Here is a 15,715-nt window from a genome sequence, read left to right as displayed (position 1 = left end):
AACATTCCCCAATTGTCTTCTTTTTGTAAAAGCTACCATTCCATTGCCATGGCTGCAATCTCTGCCTCTCTGTTGCCCCCATTTCACCACTGTGTCATCCTGCACACACCCCTGATGCAAACTAGCATGGACAAATGGTGATGTCAATAGGAAAGTTATCTCTAAAAATTGATTCTGGGATATACCACTTCTCATGGAGGCGGAGATCAGACAGGATTCATGTTCTAGATGGGCCTTATTTTTTTTAGTTCTTCTGAGCAACATGTGACAACACAGCACATGGCCACAAAAACAAGACAACAAAGCAATATACTAGCATCTTAAATTGTTAAGGAATTGCAAACCATACAGAAGATCTTAGTGGAGTCAGTGTTTGATACTTTTCAAATAAGGCGTAAATCTCACAATAATATTGATCCATAATCTTTTGGGCTTTGCAAAATTATTCCCATAGGTGTAAAGCAGAGAATAAGGCCTTTTGCTCCCCATTCTTGTTGCCCTTCTCTTGTGAAGACTAACAGTTCAATCAGAGCACAGTGTTTGTCTCTGTTATTTGCTGTATAGTGTAGACTAGTCTGTCTCAACCTTGGCAGCTTTAAGATGTGTGGACTCCTAGAATTCATGTTAGCCAAAGAGTTCTGGGAATTGAAGTCCATGCACCATAAAGTTGTCAAGGTTGAGAAACACTTGTGTAAAATGTGGTTTGAGAGCAGTTTAACACTTGACAGAGAACTGACATGGATAAAAAATGCCCTGCTTTAAATTCTGGCTTTATACACAAGGATAGCAGCATGAAAGAAGAGAGCATGATTGAGCTATCTTTCTTGTTTTTCAGTATCACACACTGAAGCAAATAATGTTTAGAATGCCTGAATAACATTTTGTTTCTAAATTGGGGGAAAATGGAACTGCAATCAGGAACTTGGCTCCTTCGGAAATTATAGTAGTGATCAAAATTTAGACCCTGGCAAAAATAAATGATTGTCAGAACTGAGATTAGAACACACTGATTAAAGAAAACATTTTAGTTTCTATTATATGTAAAAAATACAAGTTTCAAACAGACACTTTAACCTGGATGGGTTGACCTCACTTCGCACAAAGGTGATATCTGCAATGTAAGAATGCTATCTTATGTATGGGCAAGACACAATTACAGCCAAAGTAAGAGCATATAAAATAGTGTATGTACAGATTATCCTCAGTTTATGACTACAATTGGAACCAAAATTTCCATTACTAAGCAAAACAGTTGTTAAATGAGTCACACCCAAATTTATGTTCTTTTTTTCCATGTCATTAAGTAAATCTGGATTCCCCTTTGACTTTGCTTATCAGACACTGGCTGCGAAAATCACAAATAATTGCATGATCCCAGGACACTACATGTTAGTTTCCAAACACCCACATTTTGTTCTCATGACTGTGGGGATGTTGTGATGGCCATACATGTGAGAACTGGTCATAAGTCACACTTTCAACTTATAGAAATCCAACTTTTTAAAACTTCAAGCTGAAGTTTTAAAAACATGAAGGCTACATTATCAGTAAACGTCCTATATTTTTGGCTGCAGGAGACCTGATTTCATACTGCTGAAACAATAAATCCTTCATTCTGTCCTGCCTGAACAGCTATGAAGATTATGCATTTTCATTAACATTCTAGCCTGAGAGAAAAATTACAAACAATAAATAATTGTTAGGTGAAGTGTGTGACAAATATATGCATATCCAAATACCTTGAATGAGTCCTAAGAGAATGGAATACATGAGTAATATGAGGGAACTTTATGTAAAGACTGTGTGGATACACAACAGATATTGCAGACATGATTCTATTTACATTGAAAGTCGATTTTTTAAATTATTCTGTAACATTTAAATCTACACCAATTGCCCAACTGTTACTTTATTATTCAGGATTTTCCATTTGTTGTAATGATTAAACCTCAATCTAATGAGATATACTTTGGACAAATTATCAGAGGCACAGCTAACCCTTTTTTCTATTTATTAAAATGCTTCCAGTTTTAGTTCTAAAAAAAGACAATAGACAATATGCTTTAGAAACAATGATGAGCGGAAGCAAAATTAAACTCGCACGATTATTAATAGATAATTGATATTAAGTTGTGGATAATGGAAATTATCAAATAACTCAGTTGTTTTTGGATTATTTCTGCATGTAAAACCATTTGATAATTTCAAGGCAATTTGGGAAGGATTATGCAAATTTGCATGATTTTATTGTCGCATAGGAGAGGGTGCAGAGAGAGAGAGAGAGACTGAAAATATGTTTATCAAGGCGTCATAAACCAATATATAGTTCTAGAGAGTTGTCTGGATAATGGATTTGTATAAAAGAGTTTTAAGGCAAAATGGGATATTTCATCCCTTTAATAAAATGCCTCTTTCAAAAGCCTTAATAGAATCAGCCAGGAATGTTGGCTTATGTAACCTATTGATAGCAGATATTTAGTTGAATAGAAACTCCATAATCTTGTGCAATCATTTGAACAAACAACTCATTTTTATTTCAAAGTAAGGAGAACAAGGATTCTTATTTATTTCAAGAACTGGGATGACTTGTTTTAGGATTGAGCATTTGTGTGGTTTAAAAATAAAAAGTAAAGATGACACAAGTGATATTCTAATGGCATTATTGAAAAATGATTCTGAAACAGAATCCCTTATATCGAAATACCAAAAGCAGTTTTTCCCAACTCAGTTTACTTCAGATGTGCTAAACTACAATGACCTGGTCGTTGCATAATATGAGAGATTTCGCAAATCTATCTGGATGGTCCATATTGATGAAGGTGGTTTTAGATGATTTAAAGATGATACAGAAACACAGCACATCACAGCAATTATTGAATAGGAACAATAAAACCCAGATATGTTTCCAGAACAGCATTTACAACATCTATCTCTGAATTATTATTATGCAGTTGTTACCCTGATTTTCTGTGAGACTTTACAAAATAAGGAATTAGGATTAAAAGATTTATAATATAGATTAAAACATAGAGAGTCAGACTATGTATGTATATAGCAAGTGTATATGTCTGCTTTGTATGTGTATGGGTAGATATATACTTTCTTTTGAGAGCAGGCAACAGAATTTCATTTTAAATGTGTGCCAGGGTGCTGATAGTAAAAATGACAATAAATATTATCTTAATTTTACCTTAATCTTAAAAATTAATCAGAATAAAAACATTTTCAGAATCTATCTGAGCAGTCAACATTCAATGCAAAAGGGTTCCTCAAAACAATTTGTTGGTGTGGGCAGAGGGATGTGTGCGTTCATTAAAATAATCTATATCCCTGGTGATCATTAATCTAAATTGTTTAAACTGTAGACATCCTAGCAATTCTATAGATGTAGGTCTATGTCAGGGTCTCCAGGGCAACTTTAAGACTTGTGGGCTTCAATTCCTAAAATTCCTCAGCCAGCATGGGAGTTGAAGTCCACAAGTCTTAAAGTTGCCGTTTGGAGACCTGTATGCTAGGTTCTTTAATCCAATGCCCTCCAGATGTACTTAGTCTCTTGGATGGAGATTATATGAACTGCAATCCAACACATGTCAAGGGCATGAAGACAGATGAAAAGGGTAGGCTGTTCTACATGAAATAAATAAACTTTCTTTCATTTGCCCAGATCTTTGGTGAAAAGATTGCAATATTTTCATTCCTTCCCACTTCCTATATAACTATATTCTAATTAGAATTCCTTGTTAAGAAAAGAAACAGGAAATATATTACATGAGTGATAAATGAGATTAAATTATTTCATCAGACAGGTAGTGGGTGGACTTCTGAAATGTTTGACATTTGCACTTAACACAAATGTCTCCAGTTCTTGAGAGCCAAGAAACACTTTTAGAATTTATTCTCAGTGCTGCCTGTTGAATCCTCTTGTGCATCTTGTGATGGTTGGAAATCTGTTAAGATCCTATGAATATAACAGAATCCCAGAAAATGTGACTCAGCCTATATTCCCTTGATCAAAAGTGGAGATGGCCTCACAAATATCGTGGGTCATATTTATTGGTTTCATGTTGTCTATGTGCTTGAAATAGCTATTTGATACTTTTCCGGATGTTGTGTTTCATGAAACAGCATGGTGTTTGAGATGATTTGATGTTAAACGAAGGTTGCGTAAAGCCCATTTATAAAGCCCATTCATTAGTTGATGCTGGAATCAGTAAGCAAAGAATGTTAACAATATTCTGCTTTGCGGGAAAATGAATGCATTCATCTTAAAAATACATCTAATATTAATCTTCTAAGCCTGTATCATGGATGTATTCCTAATTAGTGTATTCTGCTAGAAAACTAAGCCTAGATTATTGCAGCAAGTCCATTAATAACTCCTCCTCCTCCTCCTCCTCCTCCTCCTCCTCCTCCTCCTCCTCCTCCTCCTCCTCCTCCTCCTCCTCCTCCTCCTCTTCTTCTTCTTCTTCTTCTTCTTCTTCTTCTTTTTCTTCTTCTACAGTATTTTAACAAATTGGACACATGAAGGTAGCATCACTCTTGCTCTTTAACACACTCTTCCATGTTCACGTTATTACAACATCACACTGAGTATTAGTAAAATCCAAAATGATGAAATAATACACATATGAATAAACCTAGTGAGCAGAGTGGGCTACTTCTGAATAACTTGTGCAGCTTCTGACGTTCACAAATACTTTTGTTGTTGTTGTTGTTGTTGTTGTTGTTTGCTGTGCCCTCCTGCCACTCAAAAAATTATGGCTTTTCCCATTTGGACTATTAGACTGACTGAAGTCCAGGTTTCATTTACATCAGTTCAATTCGGGTCAGACTTTGGCACAAAGAATACAGTTTGAAGCCAGAGAGACTAGTGCTAGGGGTAATTGATTTGCTTTGCTTAGAGTTTTTGCTTGTGTGCTCAGGAATTTTAAAAAATGCCTTGGGGAAATATTTGGAAAGATTAACATTTAATAATTATTTTCACTTTGGCTGCTTTTTAAATGAATGATTGCAAAATATCTCAGCCAAGAAAGATTACATTAAATACTCCTAATCGTAGTCATTTAGCAAAGTTCATATCATCCCCTGAACTAATTAACTTTGTAGTTTTCATAGTTTTATCTAGTTCAACAATTAAACTCTCCAACAGCATCATGCCTTTAATTTAACTGACTATAATAGCATTCACTGCTTTTCCCAGGTGCATAAAAAATATGGAACCCCTTTTATCCAGATTTTGAAGAATAAATATTATTTAATTAACATCATTCAATTAACAGATCTTTTAAAAACATTTGGTTTATCTTAGAATAAAATTGCCAGAATTTGTTATTTCTTAGATTTTAGCTCTTTTTTTGCCACAAGAGCTTCAGATATTGTATGTGTGCGTGTGTGTATGTAATATGTATACAGTGTATATATGCTGTTACACTAAGCAAAATCTGATGTGTAGGCTAATCTGATAGACATTAAATCACCCAACCTTTCATGGATGAGGACAAATTAGAACCTTGTCCCCCCAATCCAAGTCTAACGATTAAAAGCTACACCACATTGGCTCAGATGTACATAATGTCCATGCATAAGCCAACATTTACACAATTGAAGTCACCCCGTTCAGTGTTTCATTTGAACAGAAAACAATTTAGAAAAAGCTTGATGGTTCCCACAGAGAAATCAAAATTAATCTTTCTCAGGAAAGATTGGAAGAAAAACAAGATTAATAAGAGGATCCAGTGCCATCATTTGAGGCAGTCGTCTTACCTCTTTTCAATGTCATAAAAAGTAGCACATTTTTAGTTTTAAAATCTATTATTCATTTTAGAATGGACAGTATATAATTCTGGGATACTTCACTCATCAGAATAATATGACATGTCTTAGCTACCGTGTACCTTAACCTGTGAGGAAACCTGGTGAGATGAGTTGATGTTCCATCTGAGAGAGCAAAATGATTGCAGTCAACCATGACAGAATAAAAAAAAATCTAACAATTCTAAGTGAGTAATAAAAATAGCGGATTTGAAAGGAATATTAAAATACTGCAATTGTTTTAGCAGCAGAAAATACCTTAAATACCAATAATTAAAACAAAAAGAGAAATAATATATTGCAGAAATTGAAATATTAAATTAACCTGGGACTATGCAAAAGAAAATCTTTAGGTATTGTAGGCTAGGTCATAGAATTAAGGATAATTTATTTCAACATGCAAAATGGTTTTCTCTCCATTTGGTCTGGAAGAAAATTATAATAGGCTCTCACAACCAACCTCACAGTCATGACTAAGGAGGACCTGAACTTCTTGGCATTGTCATCAAAGGGGTTCAGTGACATCAGGAAGAATTTTTTTATGACCAGAATCTGATTGACTTGGGATCAGGATAGCACCTTTCTTTATGTTACATTGACTAAGGCCTCTAATAATGTTAACATTGAAAGCTTTCAATTATTAAGACTGAAATCTACCAATAACTTAGGTTGTTTGTATCTTCAGGATGAGGACAGAGCATAAACTAGGAGATTAATTGACCCACGCATTTCTTTTTTATGGAAGTATATGCTGTGAAAAACACACAGCCATCAAAAATATTGAAAACTAATTTTATAGTTTTGTCAGAGAGATGGCAAAGGAAAACTATTCTTAATCAAGTACTTCAAACAAATTATTAGACATATGCATTCAAAGTCCAATCTCTTAATGTTCAGAGACGTGTTTCATATCAAGGATACGGTCCACGGTTCCTTCCAAAGGGATTACCAATTTTAAGTAACAATCAACAGTCAACAACTAGAAAAGATGGAAGCTACACTCCAAAATAACCAACATGGAGCCTACCTGTTTGAAGTTCGTTTCTCATGATCAATATCAAATTAAATCTTGAAAGAGATTGAAACAAACTTCAATCTGGTTCTGCCCCTTCTATTTTGCAGTCATGTAATCACCACTGCTATCCAAAAGCCAGTCACTTAGAGACACACAAATTTCTAATGTTTTTTTACCTTGAAAAATGTTCAGCCTCAACCAAGGCTGCTGAATGCAAAAGTTTGGGTTCTCATCCTTTCTAGTGAAATGGTAGGAAATTAATGACATTTCGCTAATCTGAATGACTGTATAATATTTCCAGTTCAACTCATAAATATCCCCATATATCTTTTCACTGTTTCACCAGTTAAGTTAATTGATACACTCAGGGATCCACAGAATGTGATCATAGACTCTTATCACCAGTGATTGGTTCTCTATTGCTCCGGATGAGCAATACTTAGAAAGTTTTCTCTAGAAGCAAAACTGTGCAAGCTGCTAAACTTGTATTTACAGGCATGTAATTCCCCACATTCAATCAACCTCATCTCAGCAAGTTACTGCCTCGCAGTAATGTTCTTTGTTCCAGGCGGCATAAAAACTATAAATATTAAATTACTGTTCTGTACAATCCAAATAATTAAACCGCAGTTCCTTCATAGAAGCCCTGAAATTACGGTCCACTAAAGTCCACTAAAGCTACTTGCACACCATTGTAAAAACCTATACGGCAAAGAGAAAGCAGATTTGATATAAATTTCATGCTTTATTACATGTGCTGTAAAGAAAAAAAAACTCATCCTGAACAAGTCCTCAACTGCGAATAGTAAGACAGTTGTCTAAGTGAAAACAGGAGATACATGATGCTTTTCAGAGCAACGTCCTCACACGATAGTCTTTCTTCACCCCGAAATATTAATATTTTCAAAACTTTACTAGATTGCTAAAACGCAGTTCTGCCCTGAATATGATTGATTGTCTCCAAACATTACATTTATTTCATTAAAAAAAAAACACCTTACCTTATACAGAACTAAACGCCAGCACTTCAACTCCTCTGAGCAGTCAGTAGGTTAAAAACATGTGGAGAATATCCAGTTTCAAGCTACCGAAATCATATTTCCAGCTGACATTGGTCATTTCATTGTCAGATGCTGCTTTAAGTAGATAATATCTATTGCGTTAAGTATTTTAGCTTAGCCAAGGTCCACTTGTAGGCTCCACTTTGCTAATCTTGCGTCAACTTCTCAGCTTTAGAAGTCTTCTCTGCAACTTTGTCTTGAGTTGTTTCCCAACCGGTTTGAAAGATCTGAAGAGTAGAAAATTCATCAGGGGCTTTTCTTACACGAAAACTAATCTGCGCCATCTAGAGGTCATAAGACCAAAAAAGCTATTAAAATGGGACAGTGGCAGCTTCATTCCCACTTCACACCCTGGAACCAGTTGACTTTTGTTTGTTAATATGATTTCCTTTCTTTCCTTTTTGGCTCTGACATACAGATACCAGCATGTATTGTAATGCTAATGTTTAGTAAGGGATTTTAATCATTGCAAATCAAGGAACTAAGAAATGTGAGATAAGATAGTTTATTAAATTATGGGTGGGTACAAAGCGTAAAATTGAGTGAAACTGTTTTTCTTTAAACCGCTCAGTTCCCCTCTGATAATAGAAGTGTTGTTTTATATTTTACTTACTAGTGAACTTTGCTGCTAAGAAGATCAGAAGTTACCTGTCTCAGTCAGGTTTTAATAATACTGATAGATATATAACAAAGGGAAGTTGGGAGATCTAAGAGAAGAGACTGGGGAAATAATTTTCTGCTTGTAGTTGTCACTTTTCTGCTACATTTATTCCTAAATGTCTAAGATACAATAAAGAGCAGAAGACTTACTGATCCTGCAAACAATAAGGTTCTTCCTCAGACCTTACTCAGGAGCAAGCATTTTATCTTCAGTGCTAGTTTTCTTATATACAGTATAGTAGTTCTCAACATACAACCACAATTGGACCTGGAACTTTTGTTGTTAATTGCGAAGTCGTGTCTGACCCATTGTGACCCCATGGACAATGTTCCTCCACACCTTCCTGTCCTCTACCATCCTCTGGAGTCCATTTAAGCTATGCCGACTGCTTCGGTGACTCCATTCAGCCATTTCATTCTCTGTCGTCCCCTTCTTATTTTTCCCTCAATCTCTCCCAGCATTAGGCTCTTCTCCAGTGAATCCTTCCTTCTCACTAGGTGGCCAAAATATTTGAGTTTCATCTTCAGGATCTGGCCTACTAAAGAGCAGTCAGGGTTAATCCCCTCTAGGACTGACTGGTTTGATTGCCTTGCAGTCCAAGGAACTCGCAGGAGCCTTCTCCAGCACCATAGTTCAAAGGCCTCAATTCTTTGGCGCTCATCCTTTCTTATGGTCCAACATTCACAGCCATACATTGCAACCGGGAAAACCATAGCCTTGACTATACAACCTTTGTTGGCAAGGTGATGTCTCTGAGTTTTAGTATGCTGTCTAGATTTGTCATAGCTTTCCTCCCCAGAAACAAGTGTCTTTTAATTTCTTGGCTGCAGTCCCCATCTGCAGTGATCGTGGAGCCCAGGAAAATATTCCTATTTTTAATACTATTTTTATTTATAGTATTATTTAACAAAATAATACTATTTTTGTTAAATAATGTGGTTGTTACGCGAGTTATCCCCAAATCTATAACTCTTTTTGCTGCAGTCGTTAAGCAAATCTTGTGTATTCCATTGACTTTGTTATCCGACGGCGGCTGAGAAGATTAAAAAAATGGAGATCACATGATCCTGGGATACTGCAACTGTTGTGAAACATGCCAGTTGCCAGGCAGCCAATTCATGATCATATGACCATGGCGACACTGTGACAATCGTAAGTGCAAGGACTGGTTGGGAGTCACATTTTTTTTAGCAAAGTTTTGAGTTGTAACTTCGAATAGCTACTAAATGAATGATAATAACTTGAGGACTATCTATATCAGTGACGTGCGGTGAGGTTTATGACTGGTGAGGCACTGACACAGTGCTGGGTTTCAAATATTTTTAGACTTGTGGACTTCAACTCCCAGAATTCCACAGCCAGGCATGCTCAGTTCCAATTTAAAGCGACAGCATTTGTTTTTCTCCTTTGCTCCTTCTTTCTTTTTCTTTTTCTTCTCCTTCCCCTCCTTCCTCCCTCTCTCCCTTCCTCCCCCTCTCTCAAACACACACACACACACACACACACACACACACAGAAGTTGGATTGGACTATCTCTCCTCCCCTTCCCTCTCTCACTCACTCTCAAACAAACCCCCACACACACACACACAAAAGTTGGATTGGATATCTTTTCCAGTGGCTTGAAAGCAGCTCTTCTGCCATCCCCCCCCCCAATTCCCCTGCTGCCTTTCCCAAACACCTCCACCATTGCAAATGCAGCCTGCTGTCTGGGTGGGAAATGCCTGGAACACAATAAAGCCCACCCACCACCTCCTGCTGGCAGGCTGGGGTGAGAGGAGAGGCAGAGAAGCCGGAGGGGAGCCGAGCCGAGCTTTCCAAAAGAAAGAGGCTGGGGGGAAGTGTGTGTACTACAGCATGGCTCTTTGCCTGGCTTCCTGTTTCCTCCTGTGGTCTCCTCAGTGCTCGCTTGTGCTCTCCCTCCCCAAGTATAGTTTGATTGCAGGCGGAGCCACGTTGCCTTTTCAAACTTGTAATCAGTGAAGCTGGGCTAGATTTTTATATAGTTTTATCCAGCTGTGTGTGTGAGAGAGAGAAATGAATGGGGGCCTGGGGAGGAAGTCACTACACTTGGGGAGGGAGAGCACCAGTGAGGTTAAGCAGAGTCATCCACGGTGAGGCAGCAACTAGCTCAGCTTTTTCCTTTTCCTTTTTTTTTCATGATGAGAGTGGTGAGGCTGTGCCTCACTTGCCTCACCTGACTGCACGTCACTGATCTATATGTGTACAGAGAGTTGTGCAGTTGCAAGCATGGATGAAAAAGAAATCCTCCACAGATTTTCACCGAATTAATTCTCAAAACCTGCCAGAATCGTCTCTCCCACAGCATGAGCAGCAGCTCTGCATGGAATCTGCTAGCGATTTCCTTTGCACAGAGCCTCCCGCAGAACATTGCATATAAAGCAGGGTGTTGACATAATAAAGAGAGATAACACCGGGGAAATTTATGTTTTAAAAGGCTTCATAAAGAAGCCTGTGTGGGAAATCTTTTGAAAAAAAGGGGAATTTATATTAATAAGTGCTTACAGGAGGGTAAGCTGCATTCAATAAATCTCTGCACCGGGAAAGACTGTGGACGGAAAACGGATATGGAAATAAGTTTTAATCTATTTAAAACATCACCATCCTGAACCCCCAATGGACTAACCCTTTCATCAGTGTTACTGTTAAAAAAGAAAGCGTATCTTTTAAAGCAAGTTTAATACAGAGTGGTTGGGGAAAGTGGAAGAATCCAGTAATTGTATGGCCTTCTGAGATACAGGCATGGGAACTGACGTCTTTATTCAAAGTGGCACCGATGCTGGAACTGTTTACAGTGTTGGCAGCACAAGCTGACCTTCCACCTGCTCAGCTGCAGGCATTTGGAGCGCAGGGCTCCTTTACGTTGCCAAACTGAGCTTCAGCCAAAGGCTGCTGTGCACAGGACCAACTGGGCAAAGAAAGAAAGGCAGCAAAGACCCACAAAGCTACATTGGGATTAGCAATCTGGAGTGAATTGAAGAGGGGCCAAAGAAGAAAGAGGCAGGGGAGTTGATCTGGAGGAAAATCAGAGCAGTTCTTTTCTTTGGTAGTGAGAGAAACAAAAATACATGATAATCTATGAACCAGTATTACAGGGGTGGGTTCTGGTTTCTGTTACTGCTGGTCCACTCAGGGACTTTGAGCGCGCAGGCGCTTGATGTGTGCTATGCGTACATGCACAGTAGTGAAAAATTGCTTCTGCGCATGCATAGAAGCAAAAAACAAATGGCAGTGCCTATGGCAGTGCCGATAAAACCAGTTCGGGATCGTGACCAGCTGAGTTACTACCTACTTGACTAAACCGGTCTGAACCGGTAGGAACTCACTTCTGCAATATTAATTCTTTATATTTTTACAAGTATAATGTGGATGTCATTTTAGATATCTCTAACACAGTGGCTCAGTGGCTAAGACGCTGAGCTTGTCGATCAGGAAGTTCGGCAGTTCGTCTGTTTGAACCCCTAGTGCTGCATAATGGAGTGAGCTCCTGTTCCTTGTCCCAGTTTCTGCCAACCTAGCACTTCGAAAGCACGTAAAAATGCAAGTAGAAAAATAGGAACCACCTTTGGTGGGAAGGTAACAGCGTTCTGTGCACCTTCGGTGTTTAGTCATGCCGGCCACATGATCATGGAGACTTCTTCAGACAGCGCTGGCTCTTCGGCTTTGAAACTTAGATGAGCACCACCCCCTAGAGTCGAGAATGATTAGCACATATGTGCGAGGGGAACCTTTACCTAGTCTCCTTGGCAAGGTGGATACTCAATTTGATTGCTTTCATTTCAGAGAAACTATATGGGCCCCAAATTAACTTCCACTGAGTGTAATAGAATTTATGTTCAGCTAAGTGAAATAATATTGTGTTGGACTACATCCAGGTCAGAAAATGATTATCATGTCTGTGTTACATTTTGCTGGAGCAGTGCAAGCGATGTTCCAAATACTTTTCATGCCAATTGTGCACAATATAATTTTCTTATATAAATGGCTCTGTTTGTGATACCTCTGCCCTGGTTGATTGCCACCTGTCTTTTAAAACTACTTTTACTGCCCTGGGTGGTGACTGCTAGAAAAAGTCTGGAGTTTGCCTTTAACTATTCTGTCTTCCCAGGAAATGCACCATCAATAAACAGAAGACAAAAGGAACACACCACAAATGTTACCAATACCATATCTTTTTATGATTCTTTTTCTTTCAGCCAGACTCAATCAGATATCATTATGAAAAGGAGAACTGTTGACTTACAAAAAGACAACTGCTGTTAAGTCTCAAGTTTGTGACGTTAAGGTAACCCTTGACTTATGGTTTTGATGCTAACCAAAGTCCTACCCTAAGCCTGAAATCCCATTTTAGAGATAGGATGAAGGGACTGCTGTATGAAAACACCTTTTTACTATGGAGCAATTGAAATAATTTTAGAACCATGAAATGTATGCCACCAGAATAACCTTGTTGCATCTCCAAGGACTGTAGCAGTGATGTTGTGAGAAACCTTCTCTATGAACAAGCTATGCCAATGTGTATCAATGAAAAGAGATTTAGAATCAACTAGAAATCTCAATTCAATCATTTTTAACATGGCCATGAATTGGCATATCCAGCTAATTTTATATTTCTATGGGCCTATCCCTCTTCCATGAGCTAACAGGAAATTTCTCTAAGGCCACAAAACTTAACTATCTTGGATAATTATAAAAGGGAATGGACAGATTTGTACACAGATAAAATAGAGACTATAAGGCCAGGTGCATTCCCCTGAAAACTTTCTTTTTCCTTGATTAGTTGTGCTGAAAACCAGAATGATAGATCCAATCTGAAAAATATCCAGCAGTGTATAATTTTCTCTAATGAAAAATAAGGCAAATGTATAATTGAAAAGCAATCTGTTCTGCAGTTTTCTGTAGCTGTTTTTACATAAGAAAGGGCTCTACAGCATTTCTATAATTGAATTTGAATTTTTTAATTGAATTTATTGAATTTATAGAGCGCCCCCTCTCCCCGAAGGGGAGCTTAGGGCAGCTAAGGTCTGCCACTTACAATAGGAGACACTATTGCTGGCAATTTGGAGCAATTTAATAAATATTAAAACAAAATTGTGCAAACATAACTTTCTAAAAGTTATTTCAGCTTGCATAGAAGTCAAACTTACAATAACAATGTAATCAGATTAGAAAAAGGAAGCAAAACCAGGTACTATCTCCTATCACACCAGGCACAACTTTTTCTTCTGATCTCTTCAACTGGTCAATATGTCATTACCAAATGTTATCATGGGCAATCTTGACAACAGAGAAAAATAATCTAGATTATTTTTTCTTTGATCTGCTTGATCCACACTTATCCACTTTTATTCCCCTTTGTAGTCTCTTGCTAGCACAGTTTGTCCATGGATAAATGTCAAATTTCAGCATGAAAAGATTACTCAGCTTGTTTCTATTGCTTGACCTGATCACCTCTTCTCAAATTAAGTTTGAGAAGGTGCAAACGTGAACTTAAAGTACAGCCTAAGGAATTTGATTTGTTGTTGTGCCTCCTGCCCTGTGATATGCAAATAGACAATTTGCAAGCTTTTGAATCATTAACTGCAACATGTCATTGAGCCTTTGAGCAAACCTTTCAGCTAATCTATTGGTAGGTGGTGATCGGTGATGAAATTAAACAGATTCTGGTTGAGATGTTCACATCCTGAGCCAACCTTACAGCTTCCTATCTATTTGTGCATAATTTTACTCTTCAGCTATCGGTGAATGTGATGCAAACATTCTGGGTGTTCACTATGGCCTTTTGTGACATGTGCCACAGCCTCATCAATTCCAGTTTGATTGATAAGTGGAATGTCTGATGTCATCTTTTTTTTTTTTTGCTTCTGTGAAAACTTGTTTGCATGGCTCTTCCCCTTCAAGGCCTTTTCTACTTATAACAAAGTGTTCAAGTAATGTTGCATAGTAGCTCCATTTTGCATGGATCTGTTAAAACATCACTTTAAGGTCTGTTAGGTATGTTGCAGTGGAATCTGTCTTTTCCTATGAAACCTGAAACATTCTGCAATCACTAAGAGTTTGGTGGAAAATATTTCTGATTCTTTTAACTAATTTTGCAGAGCTGGAGTCTGAGAGGTTTCATGAGGTACTTAAACTGCACATAAGCAGTTTACTTTGCTTACTAAAGAGTCACAGTTAAACGTGACTCATTTTTTACAGCAACCATCTCATCTGCATCCAAAATGTTCAAGTCTGCCTGTGTACAATAATCAATTATCTGTTGCACTATCAAATACATTAATCTTTCCAATAACACAAGATATCCCATTGTGCTCTTTCTCTCCTTATCTTTATTCATTGGCATTATTCAGCATTAATCTCCCTGTTTACACAAGTTTTTTTTTAATGCCCTTTCTCACTTCCAAAATTAAGGAAAAATTAAAAGACGTACTATGAGTCCACAATACTGCTATTGTTTTGCATTGCTAATGGTACAGCAAAAGATACTGGAGTGAGAAATATATATTTCTGTTGCTTTCTTTAACCGGACATTTAGAAAAATGAAGACTGGTATATCTGTAAGAATTACAATATAGCTTGTCAAACAACAGTAGCAGATAAAATCACCCTTTTTAGAATGTCGCTGAAATTTAAGTTTTGCCTTCACTCTTCACGACTTGAATGGTTCAGACCTCAGATGCTCAAACAAGCAAGCATTTACTTTAAGCATCTATAACAGTCCTGTAGGGGGAGTGGTGGCTCAGCATTCAAAGATGCTCAGCTTATCAGCGGAAAAGCTGACAGTCATTTGACCCGGAATGCTGCTTGACAGGAAGAGCACCAGTAGATAAAGAGGTACCACTTAGCAGTGGTGAAATTCCAAATATTTTACTACCGGTTCTGTGGGCGGGGCTTGGTGGGCATGGTGTAGCTTGGTAGGCATGGTTTGGTGGGTGGGGTAGAGGAAGGATTCTGCAAAATCTCCATTCCCTTCCCATTCCAGGGAAAGATACTGCAAAATGTCTATTTCTACCCCACTCCAGGGGAAGGATACTGAAAAATCGTCATTCCTACCCCACTCTGGGGCCAGCCAGAGGTGGCATTTGCCGGTTCTATGAAATACTCAAAATTTCTGCTACCGGTTCTCTGAACTACTCAAAATTTCCA

General features: G+C 37.8%; 1 protein-coding gene across 1 annotated transcript in view; it reads right to left on the bottom strand.

Moving 5' to 3' along the window:
• Positions 1-8,089, bottom strand: part of EDAR (ectodysplasin A receptor) — a 99,310-nt gene extending 91,221 nt beyond the window's left edge. The window contains exon 1 of the mRNA XM_081945963.1: positions 7,828-8,089. The gene's annotated coding sequence lies outside the window, so the exon portion shown is untranslated. The remainder of the gene's footprint in view (positions 1-7,827) is intronic.
• Positions 8,090-15,715: the final 7,626 nt, after the last annotated feature.

Source organism: Natrix helvetica, assembly GCF_964273705.1.
Source record: "Natrix helvetica genome assembly, chromosome: 3".
NCBI classification, from domain to species: Eukaryota; Metazoa; Chordata; class Lepidosauria; order Squamata; family Natricidae; genus Natrix; species Natrix helvetica.
Note: the sequence above shows the minus strand (reverse complement) of the source record. Positions and strands in the feature narration are given on the sequence as shown.